We start from the raw sequence: 18,713 nt of genomic DNA on the forward strand, positions 1-18,713 counted from the left end.
TTGGGGTACAAGTTGAAAAGACGCCTCCTACTTCCGCGCCATTTTGTCCCCCCTCTTAACTTTTTTTTTTTTTTAATTTTTTTTGACAGCACAAGTAGAGGGAGAGGATGAAAGAGAAGCAGGATCTGCACTGAGCATGGAGCCAGATGCAGGGCTGGATCCCAGGACCCTGGACAGATGCTGCACTGAGGGAGCCACCCAGACACCCTTTTAGACCTAGGATACAGGTAGGAGAAGCAAGCCAGGGGTTCCTTGGCCCAACACTAATGACCATGGCTCAGACAAATCCATCTTCCACTTCAGGCTTCCAGATACTCTGCGAAGGAGACATTCCCCTTCCTGTCCCTGAATGCTCTGCCAGTTCAAGGCAGATCCATGTTTCTGAGGGTTCCTCTTTGGTCATTCTGTCAGGGACAGCCAAGAGGGCTCCAAGCCTGTGTGGACCCCAGGCCTGGGGATCCCAGCCCTGAACTCTTTCCTCTGCCCTTGATGACCCCAGAATAGATCAATTCAGCAACTGTCAATCCATGCCAGGCCAGGGAACAAACACAGCAGTACACAAGATCAACTCGCCTTGGTCCCAGGAGCCTGGATTCCCCAAGGAGGGCTTCACCTGGTCTCTGAAGGGGATTCCAGGGGTTCCAAGATGGCCATGGGTGGAGCCCACCAGGTAGAGAGGCCCCTGGAGAGTGTCCACTGGCACTGAGCAGACGGAAGATCCCCTCAGGCCTTCCCTCGCGGCTCCACTGTGCCCTGGGGAGAGAAAAGGGCCAGCCACACCGCACAGGGGCTGCAGCGGGCCTAGCCTGGAGCTCAAGCAGCGGCAGGGAGGCCTGGACTGGGCGGGGGACTGGGGTCCTGGAGTCAGCAGAAGAGCAGCGGGAACCAGCAGGGGGCGCAGCCAGCCCCCTCACCGGACAGGACAGAACAGGAGGCTGGGTGAGGGCGCAGGGTTTGCAGAGAGGCCTGCACCGCTGTTTGCAGCCCCCCACCCGCCGCAGCGCGCGCCCACACCTGCCTGCCCCGCCCACCGCCTTCTGTGGGCCCAGCAAACTCACTGCGCAAGTAGCGCCTCCCAGGGAGGCAGGGGTTCTGGGCTGGCGGGGCAAGGCGTGGGGGAGTGCATCGGTGCCCCGCTGACTCAGGTACTGAGGGGCTGGGGAGGGGTAGGGGCGCTAGGCAGAGAGGGAGACTGGGGCCCTGCTGCCCGCTGCCACCTGCTTCTTCGTCCAAGGGAGCGGGAGGGGGGCCTGGCGGACAGGTTCCTGGTGGCCTGGTGCTCCTACGCCCCATAGCCCTTGCCCCACAGCCCTCGCTCCACTTCTCGGTATCCAGGGAACCCGTGGGGCCCTACTGACATCAAGGGGCCCAGCACCACTGGGCTCGACTGGACCCTGGAGAGACGCCTGTGCTGACAGGCTTCTTTTCCAGAACTTGATGGAAAATTTTGTCCCTCAGAATCGCCGGGCTCCCCAGCCTGAGAGGCGCTGGCTCTGCCCGCGCAGCCTGGGCCCCACTGGGCCCCCTCCACCTCAAGTGCCTTTTACCCAGGAGCCCCAGGATACCATTTTTTTCTGGCCCATGGACCCCTTTCCCCCACCCCCACCCCCACACCTCTACTTTGGGCCTGCAACCACCCTGGGATCACTTCCATCTCCGGCCCCCTACCCCACAGGTCCTTGTCCACCTCCAGGCCTGACCCCTGGCCCCTCTCACCTCTGGAGTTACTGAAACCCTTCCACTTGGGGGCCACTGGCATCTGTGATCCCAGACTCCCGGGACTCCCCTCCACCTTGGAGCTCCCTACCCTGTTTCCTCTAGGAACTGCTGTGCCTAGAGCACCGAAACCCCACATTCTCAAGCCAGCTGTCTTTGGGCCAAGGACTCAGGTATCCTCAGGGACCCTCCTTTCCGGGGCACATACTCCTCTCTGTGCAGGAGAGACCAGAGAGAGCAGGCTTGGGGATCCTTCACTCCAGCTGGATGGAGGGGCAGAAGCTGGGGTGTGTGTGAGGGGGTGCTCACAGGTTGCCTCCCTGGGTAAGGAGCTTCCAGGTGGAAACTTCAGAGTGAGGCTATGATGTGGAAGCCTCAGGAAGCACTGGCTGCACAGACTCCAGGCTCCTGGCTTGGGCAGTGGGCATTTAGTGGCCAGAGCCCTACAGGACCAACCCCGTCCAAACCCACCCCACCATGGCCGGCTTTTTTGTCTTGAATTTGCACAGCAACCTTTTCTCCAGTATGAAATTGAAAGATTTGCTTTGGAAAGTTTTGTGTCCAGGAGGCTCCTGGGCATTCACTTACTTTATTTCCGGAGGCTAGTTGAGGAGGGTGGAGTCTTTGGGACCTTAACAGCAGGTCTCCTGATCCTTCCAGACTTCCTTTTTTTTTTTTTTTGATTTATTTATTTGAGAGAGAGAGAGAGAGAGATAAAGAGCACACCACAGAACACATGCAGGCACAGGTGAATGGGCCAGGTGAATGGACCTGTGCCAAAACAAAGAGTCAGATGCTCAACCAGCTGCAACCACCCCCCCCCCCCCGTCCACCTTTTACAGGTGGGTTACATCTACACACTGTTAGGCGCTTTGCCTGGACCCGGCTAGTCTTACAGCAGTCCTAGGACACTGTCTCTTGCCCAGTGTCTCTGGTCAGTACCAACCCATGCCTCAAGTGTGGGAATGACTTCTTCCTGACTCCTTTTTTTTTTTTTTAAGATTTTTTATTTTATTTTATTTATTTGACAGAGATAGATCACAAGTAGGCAGAGAGGCAGGCGGAGAGAGAGAGAGGAGGAAGCAGGCTCGCTGCTGAGCAGAGAGCCTGATGCGGGACTCGATCCCAGGACCCTGAGATCATGACCTGAGCCGAAGGCAGCGGCTTAACCCACTGAGCCACCCAGGCGCCCTTCCTGACTCCTTCTTAACTCCCTGTCCAGCCTGGGTTGCCCACCCCCCTCCAGGCTGTCCTAGTTGTATATATTGGATCTCTGTAGATAGTGGGCACCATCAGATCCTCACCTGTCATGGCTGGCGCAACAAATCAACCAGGAACATGAGGGTAAGAGGATGAAGAAAAGAACTCGAGAAGCACAGAGATGGGGGGCAGGAGGAGCACTGAGGAGGATGTCCAACAGTGCTAAGTTTATTCAAAGCCTTAAGGCCATATATATAGTGACATTACATCTGTGTTTAGTTAAGCAACTATGGTTCCTCATGACGCCAAATGGCTGATGCCAGTACAAATACAGCAAACCTGAAAGTAAATTATGGGTTGTACTAAGGCAGCAAGGACCAGCAACAAACTTTTTAGACCAACCGAATTGTTCTCATTTGTTTAGTAAGCGTGTGGGAAGTCACGTAGGCGAGCGCACAACACATAGCACAGACTCTTGCCCAGTGCTGCTGAACTTTTCCCGTCCTAAACCTTTTGTTAGGTTATTTGGACTTTAAAGGAGGCACAAGTCAGGGTCTGGTTTGGTTCTCGTCTCAAGCCTTATTGCGGCCTCCCACACTCACCGAAATGAGAACATGGCTCAGGGTTATGGAGTGAATATACCCTTTAGGAAACATTAAAGGACATAGCATAACTGGTCCGGGGTCACCCAGCCTGTGAGAGGCATGGGTGAGATTCAGACTGCACTGGGTGCCACAGCCATTTTCAGCTCACCTTAGTGTCCAACCTGGTCCCAGAAGGTTCCTGCTCAGGACTTTGCTTTGTGCTGAGCTGGGCTTGCTTCCTGCCTTTGAAGCCATTTTCACAGTGTATCCCCAGCCCACCCTCTCACATTGAGCCTCAGTGCTGTCTTGGCTGGCCTCTGTTGATCGTGCCATTCCTCTCAATCCCTCTGTTACCCCTCCGGCCCACTGTCCTACTGCCCTCTGTCCGGTGGGCCAAGTTCTGAGTTTCTTGCCTGCACTTCCTCTTAACTGTGCTCTGTTGAAATCCTCTCTAACAGGGAAGACCTGCTTATCAGAACAGCTTGATTTGGAATCCATCTCCCCTGGAGGTCAGAGCTTCTGACCATCATTTCCCCAGCCTCAGCACTGGGGATGCCTGCCCAGCCTATTCTGGGTGCTCGTGGAGCTCTGGGATCTTGGAGAAGATTTGCCATGAAAATAAGCATTTATACATAACACGGAAGAGAAGATTTGAGGAAATTGAGTGGGTGTCATCTGGTAATGTATGTGTTAGGATGGTTCTGAAATTTCTGGGCCCTGAGTTACCAAGAACCCTAGGTTGCCCAGCTGGAAGGACCTCAGATAGATCAGCTGGGCTCCTCACCTCATTTGACAGATGGGAAGTTGAGGCCCAGAGCTTAGTGCCACAGAGCAGGAGTGAGGAGAGATGTTAGTGACAGGAAGAAACCATAGGGTAAGCACAAAGTGGCTGAGCCTGGGCTTTTTTTATGCAAATGAGTTGCTAAAACAGTGGGCCTGAGGCTGCTGACTCTATCTAGTGGCCAGCAAGAAGTAACACCAGCCCACACCTTCTGAGGTTTAACTCATGCCAGGAATGATTCTCAATGTTTTATTCGTGGGCACCTGGGTGGCTCAGTTGTTCAGCTGAGGTTATGCTCCCAGGGTGCAGGGATCTAATCCTCACCAGGCTTCCTGCTCAGTGGGAAGCCTGCTTCTCCCTTTCACACTCCCCCTGTGTGTGTTCCCTCTCACCCTGTCTCTCTCTCTCTGTCAAATAAATAATAAAATCTTAAAACAAGGGCGCCTGGGTGGCTCAGTGGGTTAAGCCGCTGCCTTCGGCTCAGGTCATGATCTCAGGGTTCTGGGATCGAGTCCCGCATCGGGCTCTCTGCTCAGCAGGGAGCCTGCTTCCTCCTCTCTCTCTGCCTGCCTCTCTGCCTACTTGTGATCTCTCTCTGCCAAATAAATAAATAAAATCTTTAAATTAAAAAAAAATCTTAAAACAAGAACAACAACACCAAAATGCTTTATTTGCGTTAGGAGATAGGGTCTGTTATGGCTACCATTTTAATGCATGGAAATATGGGCACAGGGGAGCTAAAGGAGTCCAAGGTCACACAGCTTGCAAGTGGAGAAGCCAAGATTTGAACCCTGGGCAGCCTGCCTGCAGAAACTGTATTATTTTTTCCCCTTGTGTATGTCATTTTTAAAAACCTTTCCCTGAATTCTAACAGAGATGTGTAAACATTGTTAAGCATGTAGTTTATTGATCATCACAAAGCTTAGGTTCTGAAGCATTGCAGCAAGCTGGGGTGGGCTTTGATGTCAGAACTGGTTGGAATCCAGTTTCTGGTGCTGCATGATCTTAGGTGACTTACTCAGCCTCAGTTTATGCACTGAGTTTGGCAGCCTTGTGATGAGTAGAGCGTGTGACAGTGCCTGGCGAGTGTTTAATAAATGGTTTTCTCTTCTTAATAATGAAAATTCTAAGTTGTGTTGGTTTTGTTAAGCAGTCCAAATACCTTCCTCATCGGTCAGTTGCCTGTCAGTCGCCTTGTAGGTACTTGTGATGAGTCACTTTGGTAAGTCACTATATATAGCTGAAACATTTGGGGGTAGTTGGGGGACACCCCCCCGCCCCCACTGCCCCTGCATTGAAAGTCTGTAATTTAAAATGTTCCACCTGTGCCTTTTTTTTTTTTTAAACATAACCACTTTGGGACAGTGAAAGTTATATGTCTTCTCCTTAGGGTTGTGACGGAGCCTTTGGGGACCTGCAACAGCTTACTTCCAGTTTCTGTCTGGCATACTGATGGGCCAGAACTTATTTTAACAACATTCCATCACATTCCAGGCACCTGGAAGGAGGAATATGTTGAACTTCTCGGAAATTATTTTTTGGAACTGTTTTTATCCTGAGGAATAACCCATTTAAAAATTGAATGACCTTTATGGTGGACTTTTCCACTCTACATAATGCAAACTGAAAAACTCGTTGTTTTCAGCAGCTTCTGCAGCAGTGGGAAGAGCAAGCCTGTGGGAGTCCTCCCCAGGTTGGCCCCAGCACAGAGCTGCATCATTCTACACACCCCTCATGCCTTGTCTCCTTGTCTGTGAGGTGGTAATGATGGTGCAGGGAGCTCCAGGGGTTGTTGTGAAGGTTACAGAGATGGGGGGTGTAAACTTTGAACAGTGTGCCTCACATAAAATGGAGATCTGGTGAGCAGAGGCAGCTGCTCACATTAATTGTTGATGCCAAGGCACTGGAGTTCCACAACAGCCTATGCCTTTCTTTCCTGGTCCTTTTTGTCTCAGCCACCACCTTAGAGAAAGTGACTCAGCAAGGCTGGTGCTTGTGGAGCCCTCTACAAAGCCAGCTAATTCACACGGGCGATGCCCTGGAGATAAGGGGGTTTTCCTGGGTGGTAGGACCCCATTTCAGAGGCTTAACTAGCCAGTTTCTCCTAACTGGTCCTGTCCTCCAGGGTCAAGATGAAGGCCTGCCAGGAGACTGGTGGTCTCACCAGAGTTTTCCACTGGAAGCATGAAGGACCCTATGGAGCCTTGTGCAGAATGACATGGGTGTTGGGGGGAGAACAGGGAGGACATCGCCTGTACCATCATGGGCAGGTCACTATATCTGGCTCACGCCGGCTTTCTTCCCATCTGGGAAATGGCAGAAGACCATGCTTTTTCACAGGAGGGATGAGGGTTTAGGGAGGTATTTGATGACTGTGTTGGGGCTGCATGAGTAACAGATTTGATGGAGGGGCCTTGGAGTCACAGACTTGGGTTCAGGCCCCTGCTGCTGCCACATAAAAGTAGATCACTTGGGTAAGCCATGGACCTCAGTGTCCTCCTCTTTGAACTGTGGATAATACCTAGCATGTAGGTCTGTGAGGGGTACAAAATAGAAGGCCATATTAGGAGCTTAGAGCAGAGCCTGGTACTCACTAGATTGTAGTTTTATGGAGGTACTCTGGCATCACTGGTGTTGCAGACCTGGTCCTACCCTCTGGAAACTTTGGCTGTGTGACAGATGGCTTATGAGGCTGTGGCTGACAGAAAGAAGCGGTGTCTGTCTTTTCTTAAGATTAAGGGTACAGAGGGGTGCCTGGTGGCTCAGTCGTTGAAGCATCCAACTCTTGGTTTCAGCGAATGTCATGATCTCAGGGTGGTGGGATTGAGCCCTGAGGTGTGCTCTGCTCTCAGTGTAGAATCTGCTGGAGGTTCTATCTCCCTGTATTTGTGTGTGTGTGCTCTCTCTGTATCTCTCTCTCTCTCTGTGTATCTCTCCCTAAAATAAATGAAGCTGTAAAAATAAATAAATACATACATGCATAAGTTAATTAATTATGGGTACAGAAATCAGTGATGGAGCTGGGCTGATGGGATGCTTGGCAGCAAAGACAGGTGCACCCTGCTTGAAGGCTCGGGGGTAGCTGCGGTGTCACCAGTGGTGATGGGGGTGTGAGGAATTTGCCTCGTGCAGCATCCGGAGAGGAACTTAGATGGGGGGGTTCCAGGGAGTAAATGCCCCTGGGTAGGAAGCATCTTCAGATGAATGTCAGAGGGTGTCCTCATGGATGGGGAGGCACCCTTTCTCCCTGAAGCTGCCCACGAGTGGAGGTGTGCCTGCTGGGGACATAACTAAATCATTGGGGTTTAGCCTCCTAAGCTGTTAATTTATGAAGATGTGGCCAAGACCTTGTCTCACTGCTTTTTAAAGAGAAGTAAATTAAACTGTTGTTTGGGATGGTGTTGTCTTCCAAAGGCTCATTCAGAGTCAGTGGCAGAGCTGCTGTGGGCTTTCCAACTTGTCTTGAAAGCCTGGTCCAGGCAAGGGTGAGGGATATTCCCATCTCTTGGGGTCTCTTGCCCTCTCTGTTTATGGCAGAATGTGGTTTTGTGACTGGTAAATAAACAGGCATCCTGTGCAGATCCTTCAGCTCTTCGTGTGGCTTCCGTAGAGGAAATTCCCATTCACTGGGCACAGACTGTGGCTGGACGGGCGGTGTGGCGGGGCTCTCACTGAGCATTCTCCTTTCACGTAATCCCCGACCATATATGAATTTTGTGGTGTTGCCACTTTCCTGCTGGCCAGGAGGGAAGTTGAGGCCCAGGAAAGTTACACTTTCTCACTGTGGTAAGCGGCAGAGCCATGTCAGCCGGTCCAGGCCCTGGATTTCAGGTCTGTTTGCTGTGAGCATTTCCTCTTGTGTTTCCAGCTTTTGGCCTGTTTGACCTATCAAACTACTGATAGTGTATTGATAATTCTAATACTCTCGACATTGTGAAAGATTAGCTCTTCACTTTGTGCTAGAAATGTTTCTTGCTGTATTTTTCTTTTAATTAAAAAAAAAAGTCAAAGTCCCACGTTTCTGCCCATTTGAATCTCCCTGAGTCTCCCTGTTGTGAAGTGGTTGGGTTTGGGGATTTCTAGGGCAGGGGCCTAGTTGGTGGTGGCTTTGCCTGGAGGAGCCCATGGCTCAGGACTTAGAGTGGGGACTGGAGCAGTGTGAACTGTGGCCTGAAAATGTGTTCATGTGTGCTGAGGTGGTGCCCAGATTCTTTTGGAGGATGAACTGAGGTTTTGATCAGTAGGTTAGAGAAACACTTGATGGAATAACACTGATAATTTTGTTTTTGTATTCAATCCTAATTTTGTGTTTTCGTTTTCGTGTAGTGCAGTGTGCTCTATGTTCTAAGAAAAAATTGGCAATCAATTCATACAGTATCATGATTTAATAATCCTTCCTCACTCACTGGGTCATATTTCAGGTTTTTATATGTAGTTTTTATATCTGTAGTTCTGTTTCTGAATTCTGCATTTTGATTCATTCCTTCATTTTTAAATTTCTTATTTTAAAGATTTTATTTATTTGAGAGAGAGAGAGAATGAGCTAGGAGCAGGGGCAGAGGGAGAAGGAAAGGGAGACTCCTCACTGAGCATGGAGCCTGATGTGGGTCTCAGATCCCAGGTCTCTGAGATCAGGACCTGACCCAAAGGCAGATGCTTAACAGACTGAGCTACCCAGGTGCAGCCACATTCCTTCATATTTTTATTTTTACTCCAGTGCTGCACTGTTTGGCTGGTTGCTTCAGTTTCTGGGAGGGAGGGAGATGACCCCCTCCCCTGTTCTTCTAACAAGTTTGCTTTTGCTGCGTTGACTGGAGAAGGGCCAGGCTTCCTGAAGATGAGTAGGATGATTCAGTGACACCCAAAAGGCAGTGGCTATCATTGTTCCCACTGTGCTTCAACAACTTCACCCACTGACTCTTTGATGATGGCAGCCACCAGCAAATCTTCTGCAGAGGACTGCTGCCTTGAGATGCTTTTCTTGTGGTGCTGGACTTCATTCCCCCTGGCAGCCAGTACAGCTAGGATTAGAACCTAAGAAAAGTCCCATTAGAACCCAAGAAAGTGGGGTGCCTGGGTGGCTTAATCGATTGTCTGCCTTTGGCTCAGTTCATGGTCTTAGGGTCCTGAGATGAAACCCTGCACTAGTTTCCGTGCTGGCTGTGGAACCTACTTAAAATCAAACAAACAGAAATCAGCCCAAGAAAGTACCATCCTTTGTGTTGTTCTATACTGTGGATCAGATTTTATTTTTCTTTTCTTTTTTTTTTTCTTTCTACTTTCTTTTTATAGATTATTTATTTGTTAGTGAGAGAACACAAGCAGGGGGAGCAACAGGCAGAGGGAGAGGCAGGCTTCTGGTTGGGTAAGGGGTCTGATGCCGGACTTGATCCCAGGACCCTGTGATCATGACCTGAGTCATGTTAGGCTGCTGCCTAACAGACTGAGCCAACCAGGCATCCCCCAGGATCAGACTTCAATAACCCTACCAGATTTCTTTAGCTTTGACATTTTAAAGGACAATGAAAGCTAGCTAAACCTACACCAGGATTCTGCATCTGCTGGGGCTGTGCTGTCCGGGCCTATGTGCCTCCTGTTCTTCTAACCCCATCAATTCCACCCATGTTTTAGCCAGAGAACTGTAGGCAGGTGTGGGTGTGTCACTGAAAGCTTTGACTCATCATTCATATCTTTATTGTAAGCTTATAATCTTTCTTTTTTTCTTTTTTTTGGGTAAGATTTTATTGATTTGTTTGTTTATGAGAATGAATGGGGAGCAGAGGCAGAGGGAGAAGCAGACTCCCTGCTGAGCAGGAAGTCTGACATAGGGCAAGATCCCAGGATTATTTATGACCTGAGCCCAATGCAGATGCTTAACCGACTGAGCCACCCAGGCGCCTCTTTATTTTTTTTTTTATTGATTATCTGCCTTTCTGAGGCAGCGTTCTACCTGGGTTTTCATAACTCCACACTACGGTATTCTTCCACTAGTGTGGCCTGTTTTGAGGTAATTCCTATACATTCTGGCTATGCTGCTAAATGATGATATGATCTTGGACTCTTTTTTTTTTTTTTAACCTCTCTGAGCCTTGGTTTCCTCTGTGCTAATGTGGATAATATACCCTCTCTTGCAGATGTGTGGAGGGCCATGGCTGACTTGGATGCAGTTGGAGTCATCTCACGGCACATGGAATACACAATTTATCTTGCTTCCTGTCTTGATAACGACATCTTGGTTTTCATGCTGTCTTAGAACAAGTAGAACTTGACTTACATGTAAGTTGTAAATTCACGTACTTTTGACAGAGGTGTTATTTTAGTTTAGTTTAGTTTAGTTTAGTTTAAAGCAGGCTCCACACCCAGTGCAGAGCCCAGTGTGGAACTCAAACTCACCACCGTGAGATCAAGATCCGAGCTGAGATCAAGAGTTGGCCGCTCAACCAGCCTAGTCACCCAGGCATCCCTTCTGTTTATCATTTTTCAAAAAATGTGACACGTAACACTTTCTCTGCTTGGACCTGTTTTCACACCTGCTATGTTGGTCTGGGGGTCAGACGTGTAGCTGGTGTGGTGCTGGTGAAGTTGAGCAAGAGAGTTGTTAAGTCTTTTTACCCTAATTGCTGTTGTCCTATTATTTCCTTTTTATCTTAAAGATTTTATTTTATATCGTGGTGATATATGCTAAAACTGTTGCTTCTGGTCCTGCATTAAAACTTGAATATGTAGGGCATTTTTTAAGGATTCATCCCTGGAGATACAGTATTTGTTTTTCTCTGTCTGACTTATTTTGCTTAGCACAATACCCTCTAGGTACATCCATACTGTTGTAAATATCAGGATCTCATCCTTTTTGATGGCTGAGTAATATACCATTGTGTGTATGTACCACTTTGTCTTCTGTTGCTGGACACTTGGGCTGCTTCCATATCTCGGCTATGGAAAAAAAATGCTGCAGTAGGCTTAGGGGTGCCTCTGTGCTTTCAGAATGTTGAGTCTGATGTGTCAACTGCCACAACAGTCGTGGCAACTCAGGAAGGGAGCCAGGTGCAGGAGGTAAGAGAAGGAGTGCAGCTTTAGGCAATCTGAGTTGAGGTGTCTGTTGGACGTGCAGGTGTAGGTTCTGGTTGGACAGTCAAAATGTAGGAATGGGTGCTTGGGGGAAGAGAGATGCAATCATGCTGTTGCCAAGGGATATATTCCTTGTAGAGAGAGTGACAGTTAAGGATTTAGGGTAATTCCTTCTTTTCTTGGGCAGATAAAGGGGAAGAATAAAGGAGTAGTGGATGGAAGGGGAGGGACGTGGCTTTGATGCCAGGAAGGCATTTTTGCACAGATGTCTAGAGAAGAGAGATTTCAAGGAATGAAATGTCAGCAATGTTCGATGATGTGAAAAGTTGCAAAGCAGCTTGATTAGGGGGTGGGGGTAGATTGAGGAGGTTGTCACTGAGTACTGAAAGAAAATGGGAGGTGAGTAGTGGAGTCCTAAGCCAGACAGAGAGATAGAGTGACTGGGCGTGAGACCATGGAGGTCACACACAAGAATAGCCTTTTAGAAAGTTTGATGGTAAAGACACAGACGATCATAACTCCAGACATAGCTTGGACAAGGGTGGGTTTTACAGGCTGTGTTTACCTATTTGCAGGTTGACTGAAGGGAGATGACAGATGGTGCATGCTGCTGGATGTTGTGGGTTGAGATGGGATCAGGTATACAGAAAAGCACACAGAGAGGAGTGTATGGATGCCCTGACTGCTTCTGTAGAACACAAGGCCAACATTAGGCATGGAGGGAATGGAACGTGGCTCAAGGAGATGTGCAGTCTCAGATACAGACCACATGGCTCAGAGTCTTACAGGGCTCTCCTTGCCTCTGCGTGGCCCTTCTCACAGGGTTTAAGTTTTGAAGAGTCCTTTTGTTTCTCTGGGTTTGGGGTGTGACTGGAGAGACATAGCAGAGAGCAAGGGCTGAGGAAAGACCAAGAGGGCAGGAACTCAAAGAGGGGAGTCTACTACCCTCTCTGCCTTTTCTGGTATGGGCTCTCTCCTGATCTGGATGGACGGATGACCTGCCATTACTTCTTTTAAAAATGCATTTGGCTTTACCCTGACAGAAAGCAACACATGTTTATTGAAGAATAGTGGGAAACCCCAGAGAAACTGAAGGAAGAAAATAAGCACTCAGCTGAAGACAACCATTCAAAAGTTCTGGCACCTTTTCCTCCCAACTTTCACTGAAGTTGAACAGATAAATGTATATATATGAAGTAATTTCTGGGAAAGACCAAAAAAAAAAAAAAAAGATACCGACAACAAGAAAACAAAAAAGAGAACAAAGCAGAAGAAAACGGTGCTCATTTTCTTCCTGAGGCTGCCCTTCCTCGATACTGCTACTTGGTTTTACTACCTGCTTTTCTCCCTGGGCTTTCTTGACAAAACATGGTTCCACTACTTTTACCTTCTTCAAAGTGTTTGACAGAGTCGTTTGCTTTCAACATGGAGTTTGAGCAAAATGGACTATTGTTTTAAAATATTCTATCATGTGTGCTGTAATATCTCATCCTGGACATGATGCAAATGCTATGATAAAAAGAAGAGATGCTTTTAAAGTGATCACCAGAGTTGTGAAATTCATTGGCATGATCCTTCTTTTTTTTTAAAAAAGATTTTATTTATTTATTTGACAGACAGAGATCACAAGTAGGCAGAGAGGCAGGCAGAGAGAGGAGAAAGCAGGCTCCCTGCAGAGCAGAAAGCCCGATGCGGGGCTCGATCCCAGGACCCTGGGATCATGACCTGAGCTGAGGGCAGAGGCTTAACCCACTGAGCCACCCAGGCTCCCCGACATGATCCTTCTTTTGAGGGTCATAATTCGTTTAATTTTTTTTTCTGCTCCAGTTTAACCTTCGCAGTCTTCAGTTGTTATGTGCATTAGACACAGTATTAGCAGTAGTGGCAGTAAAAATACTCCTGTCACCCTTTACAGGTACCATTTTACTAGCATCTCCTTACCACTGTAGCAGCTTTAAACCCTGTTTCCACCCTGTTCATTCCTTTAAATGCCTTTTCCTTAAAACCTTTTCTTAGTTTTTGGTGTTCTATAGCTTTACCACAAAATGTTTAATTGAAGATTTCTCATCTTGCTTGGTATCTGTGCATTTCCTGTATTTCTGAATTTATCATTTCTGTAATATCCTCAGCTGTTTTCTTCTGAAATTTTGACTCTGTCCTTCTGCTGTACATCCCAGGATTCTTATTTAAACCTCCCGTCTGTTGTTCGTGTCTCTCAAGCTGGCGTTCATCCTCTTCTCCTGCCTCCTTGTGTTGCATTCTGGGGAATGTCTTCACTTCTTGGTGCAGTGTTGTGAAGTCCTTCATTCGGGGCTCATCTACTGCCCCACCATTCTGGTGTGTTTTCTGTTGTGTTTTACGTCTCAGTGATTTTTGGTCCCTGTTTAACTTCCTTCAGTTCCATGTTCACACTTAGCCTGTTGCTTTTGATAGGCTCTTGATCCTTCTTCATTTTTAAACCTCTTTTGTGTTCTTAAACGATTAACATGTAATATTTTCTATTCTGTATCTGATCATTCCAGTGTCTAAAGTCTTCATTTTCCCTCAGTCTTCTGTCTCTCACAGTGGCCTCACTTCTTGCATGCTCTGTGAAGGGATTTTGAGACCAGATTTATTGGAACATAGATGTAATCTCTTTTAATTCTGTTTTTTGGTGTTTTTGTTTGTTTGTTTGTTTGTCTGTCTGTTTTTTCCTGGAGGGTTTGTCTTTCCTTTGCCAGGAGGCTGGGAGTGTTCTTGGTTGGGATCACTTTGGTTCCATTTGAGGGTCCTGGTTTATTAAGGAAATCTCAGGTTCAGTTCCCCCAACTTACCGTGTGGTGGGAACGGGGTCTGGAGGGCACAGGCCTGTAGAGATCCTGCAGTGAAAATGGCATTTATTCTCTGGCACCCTGATTTGTTTCTCTTGAGCTTGTTGCTTACAGATCAGGTTTTGGCTCACTTGTTTCTGCCACCTCCCTCTTCCTGCTTCCTTTCCTACCATTTTCTAAGTCCTTTGCTAGTTTTCCGATGTCTTCTAAAGCCCAGAAATGTTTTGTGAATTCCATTTGCCATCACTAATTGCAAGTCTCATCCTGCAGCAGGAAGGCCGGAGCCAGACACTGTAATGCTCTGCCTCCCACAGAGGAGATTTTAATACCCTCTCCTCGTGTTCAGAAATTCTAGATTGGAGATGGAGTTATGGATACATTACCATCTACAGAGGATTAGTTGCCTATATAATAGAACAAGTATGCATTATTCTAATCTTCCTAAAACTTCCATTTTGCATAATAAATATGAATGAATAAGGAACCCGCATTACTTTAGTTTATGCAGATGTTCTCTTTCTGTCTCTGGCTTTAGATGGTAGGTTGTCATTTGTATGGTTCATTCTGAAAATTGGGTAACTTCATTCTTATTTTCTACATGTTGGTGCCATATAAAGTGATGATTTATGGAGATTCAGAGGTAAATATTTATCAACATCTAAATAATTGGGGAAGGCTTCCTTTACAAAAGGTAGAATTATTAAGACCTGTTTAATCACAGAAGGGATATCCTGTAAAGCTAGCCCATAAATAAAAAGTGGATCAGAAGAAAGCAGAGAGAGGAGAGAATTTGGAAGGAGCACGTGGAGGGACACCTACTGCCTATCCCTGTAAGTCAGGGGCAATCCGGAAGGGAAACCTTGTTAAAGGAGGCAGTAGTGTTTAGATGTAATGAGCTACTGGAAACCTCACAGTATTCTGGTGAAGCAAGTGGTGTGCAATCAAGTCCGCAGCCCAGTTGAAGTTGTGGCTTCAGGCAGCAAGCGAGCAGGCCTTTCTGTCTGCCTTTATCTCCAGTGGGAGCGACTTTTCCCCCTTGAAGTCAGCCTCCAGACATCTTTTCCTGTCGCTACACATCTGTGCATCACTGAGAATTTCTGCGGTTGCTGCTTCATGGAGATGTTTGTCAGTTTTGGGTTTTGTTTGTTTTGTTTTGTTTTTTACCGAGGTTCACTTGCTAACTTTTCTCTTCTCTTAAAAAAAAATATATTTAATCTAGGGGTGCCTGGGTGGCTCAGTGGGTTAAAGCCTCTGCCTTCGGCTCGGCTTGAAGGCATGATCCCAGGGTCCTGGGATTGAGCCCCACATCAGGCTCTCTGTTCAGCAGGGAGCCTGCTTCCCTTCCTCTCTCTCTGCCTGCCTCTCTGCCTATTTGTGATCTCTGTCTGCCAAATAAATAAATAAAATCTTTAAAAAATATATGTGTTTAATCTAGGGGCACCTGGGTGGCTAAGTGGGTGGGTTAAGCCTGTCTCTTCAGCTCAGGTTATGATCTCAGGGTCCTGGGATTGAGTCCTGCATCATCAGGGAGCCCTCTTCCTCCTCCTCTCTCTCTCTCTCTCTCTCTCTCTCTCTGCCTCTCTGCCTACTTGTGATCTCTCTCTGTCAAATAAATAAGTAAGTAAATAAATCTTTTAAAAATATATATATAATCTCTTCCAGGAAGAGATTATGCTGAGTGAAAAAAGTCAAGCAGAGAGAGTCAATTATCATATGGTTTCACTTATTTGTGGAGCATTACAAATAGCATGGTGGACAAGGGGAGATGGAGAGAAGGGAGTTGAGGGAAACTGGAAGGGGAGGTGAACCATGACAGACTATGGACTCTGAAAAATAATCTGAGGGTTTTGAAGGGGTAGGGGGTGGGAGGTTGGGGGAACCAGGTGGTGGGTATTAGAGAGGGCACGGATTGCATGGAGCACTGGGTGTGGTGCAAAAACAACGAATACTGTTACACTGAAAATATATATATATATATTTCATCTCTTATTACCATGTATTTCAAATGGTAGTGGGGGATGATGGTGTGGGACCCCATGAAGTGAATTTACACTGCCATCTTGACCACAATATAAGTGTCGTACACAGCCGTCCTGTGTCCCCTTTCGTTCTGAAATGGATTCTCTCTTCCCAGCTGTTATCAATAGAAGACAGGGGTCTTTGTTCTTGTAGGTGACTTGTCCAAGATTGCACAACTTTCGAGGTTTAAACTTTGGTCTGATTGTAGGACCCATTTTCTTTAACTCAGTGCCATGCAACCTACCATGTAGGACTCTCAATACTCTCCTGCTTTTGAAGCTATAATCCACAGGCCACGTCTACTAGTGCATATCTATTTTTGTCTAGTTCACTCATTTATTGCACACATTTACTGGATGCCAGCTATGTGTTTCAGGCACCTTTCTAGGTGCTGGAGATATGGCAGTGGGCAAGTCAAACACAACCCCCTGCCCTCATTGAGCATGTTCCATTTCCTACTACTGGAAGCATCCACCAGGAACAATGGACTTATGCCAGAAGTCCAGCAATGATATGAGTTCCAGAAATTTCTGAATGGTTCTTTGTGGAAGTGATGATTTGGCGGCAGCCCTCAAGGTAGCTACCTGCACAGGCAAAAAAAAAAAAAAAAAAAGGAGGGCTGGTGTAGAAATGCCTGATGAATGTGCTTCAAGGTCAAATAACTGAGCCAGGTCTTTAAGGTCTTATTTAGCTCTGAGATTTTTCAAGAACTTTCCATGATACATAAGCATATTATAGAAAAAACCCTATTCAAAGCACACTGTAAATTTGGAGGACGATTGTCTTTGCATTATTTTTGTGATTAAATGACAGTTGATGATACAGGCACTGTTGTAAGTCACTTATCCCTGTGCAAACACTTTGTGGTAAATTCTTTAATCATCCTTATTTTTCAGAGGTAGAGACTGATGCAAAGGGAGAAGTTTGGTGGTTCTCCACTGGCCACAGCTAAGCAAGCAAAAAGCAAAAAGCAGAGCCTGCATTGGAACCAGGCACTGTGGCTCCAGACCCCAACTCTTCACCCTTGGGCTTCTTGCAGCACGCCTGATTTCTTGTCACTAGGAACTTGGTGCATGAGTTTAACGGTACCTTTAACTTCTAGTTTTTCTTTCTCAGAACTGAATCTGCATTGCAGTGCATCTCTGCATAAACATGTGTTTAATTTTGTCACCTTTAATTTTGTTTTTAGGTAAGATCTGAAGGAGTCAATCTGTTTCTTCTGTGGCTTCAAGCACTTCAGACAAACTTTGCAGAAGAGCAGGTGCTGATTTTTGCTTGCCTCGTGCCTGGTTTCCCAGTGATCATGTCATCCAGAGGGACCTGCATGGTGGAGACACTCATCAGTCCTAGCCCTGGTGTGGCGGATGGTGAGGAACATTTTAGCCAGCCTTACAGGTTGAAATGACTCTGGAAGTTCTCTTGAGGGATTCCTCAGCTTGTCATGATCCTGAATAGAACCCTTTATTTCGTAGATGGGTTTGGAGGAGGAATTATCCCCTGCTCTTGTTCACAGTAATGTCTTACAGACATTAGAATAGAAAGAATCCGAGCCTTTTTTATATGCAATGAGGACGGGAGACATTTACTGAAGTGGTGGAAACAGGAATGGAAGGGAGGACTCAGATGTTGGAAACAGCAGGAAGTGGAGACTCATCATGTATCTGGAGTGTTTTCTTGGCTGTGAATGAAATTTAAATCTGCCATCCAAAACTACTGTTTATTGTCCTCAGCATGATTGTTTCACGAGTGGACATTCATCTGCTCACCCAGCCCTGTATTTTCATGCCGCATTCATGGAAAGACAGTAGCTGCTTCCTGGGAAAGTCATGGCAACCATCTGTGTCCCATGAGTTTTTAAGGAACTTGCCAGTTAGGGCCAATGATTGATTAATGCACATCACTTTATTGCCCAAAGACAGGTATTTGATCCTTAGGCTGACCGAAGCAGAATTTGGCAGAGAGAAGAATAGTTTAGAGGGAGAGGTGGCTTCATGGGACTTTGTACCGTATTTCCAACCCCTTGATGCTCGCTGGCCTGGAGTGTCGCGTGAGCAGGTTCCAAAGGAGGGGCCGATGTATTTTAATGAAGGCCATTTTTTAAAAACCCTTTGAACGTTGGTGAAAGAACTCCTTTTTTTCCCCACTCTGGAGCAAAACTATATCCACAAGAATCACTCCAATCTTGCCGGCCATATCAGGGGAAAGGATCGCTGAGGACCAAACATGCTTTTTCCTTCAAGTACTATTGAACTGTATGGTTATTCAGGTAAAAGCAAAATCTTGGATAATTCAGGAATGGTCTTTCTCTTGATAGGAAAGAGGAAACGTTGCTTATTTTCTCCCAGCTCATCCATATTTTGTATGTTTGCTTGTTTGTTTGTTTGTTTTTTGAGTTGACTCTTTATGATATTTCACTAGAACTTGAATATGTGCTATATCACATCAGCAAAGACCTGGCATACATAATATTTTGTGTGAGAGTGTATGTCAAGCAAACACTTCAGTTCTCCCATCTGCTTTCATATTACCATATTC

At 46.8% G+C, this 18,713-nt stretch overlaps 1 long non-coding RNA gene across 1 annotated transcript; it reads left to right on the plus strand.

Moving 5' to 3' along the window:
* Window positions 1-99: 99 nt before the first annotated feature.
* Window positions 100-17,820, plus strand: LOC309864611. The gene is made up of 3 exons (XR_014311650.1): window positions 100-227; window positions 10,416-10,557; window positions 17,368-17,820. It is a non-coding gene; the product is annotated as an uncharacterized lncRNA (long non-coding RNA).
* Window positions 17,821-18,713: the final 893 nt, after the last annotated feature.

The sequence above is a fragment of the Mustela nivalis genome (genome assembly GCF_964662115.1).
Source record: "Mustela nivalis genome assembly, chromosome: 5".
In the NCBI taxonomy this organism is placed as follows: domain Eukaryota; kingdom Metazoa; phylum Chordata; class Mammalia; order Carnivora; family Mustelidae; genus Mustela; species Mustela nivalis.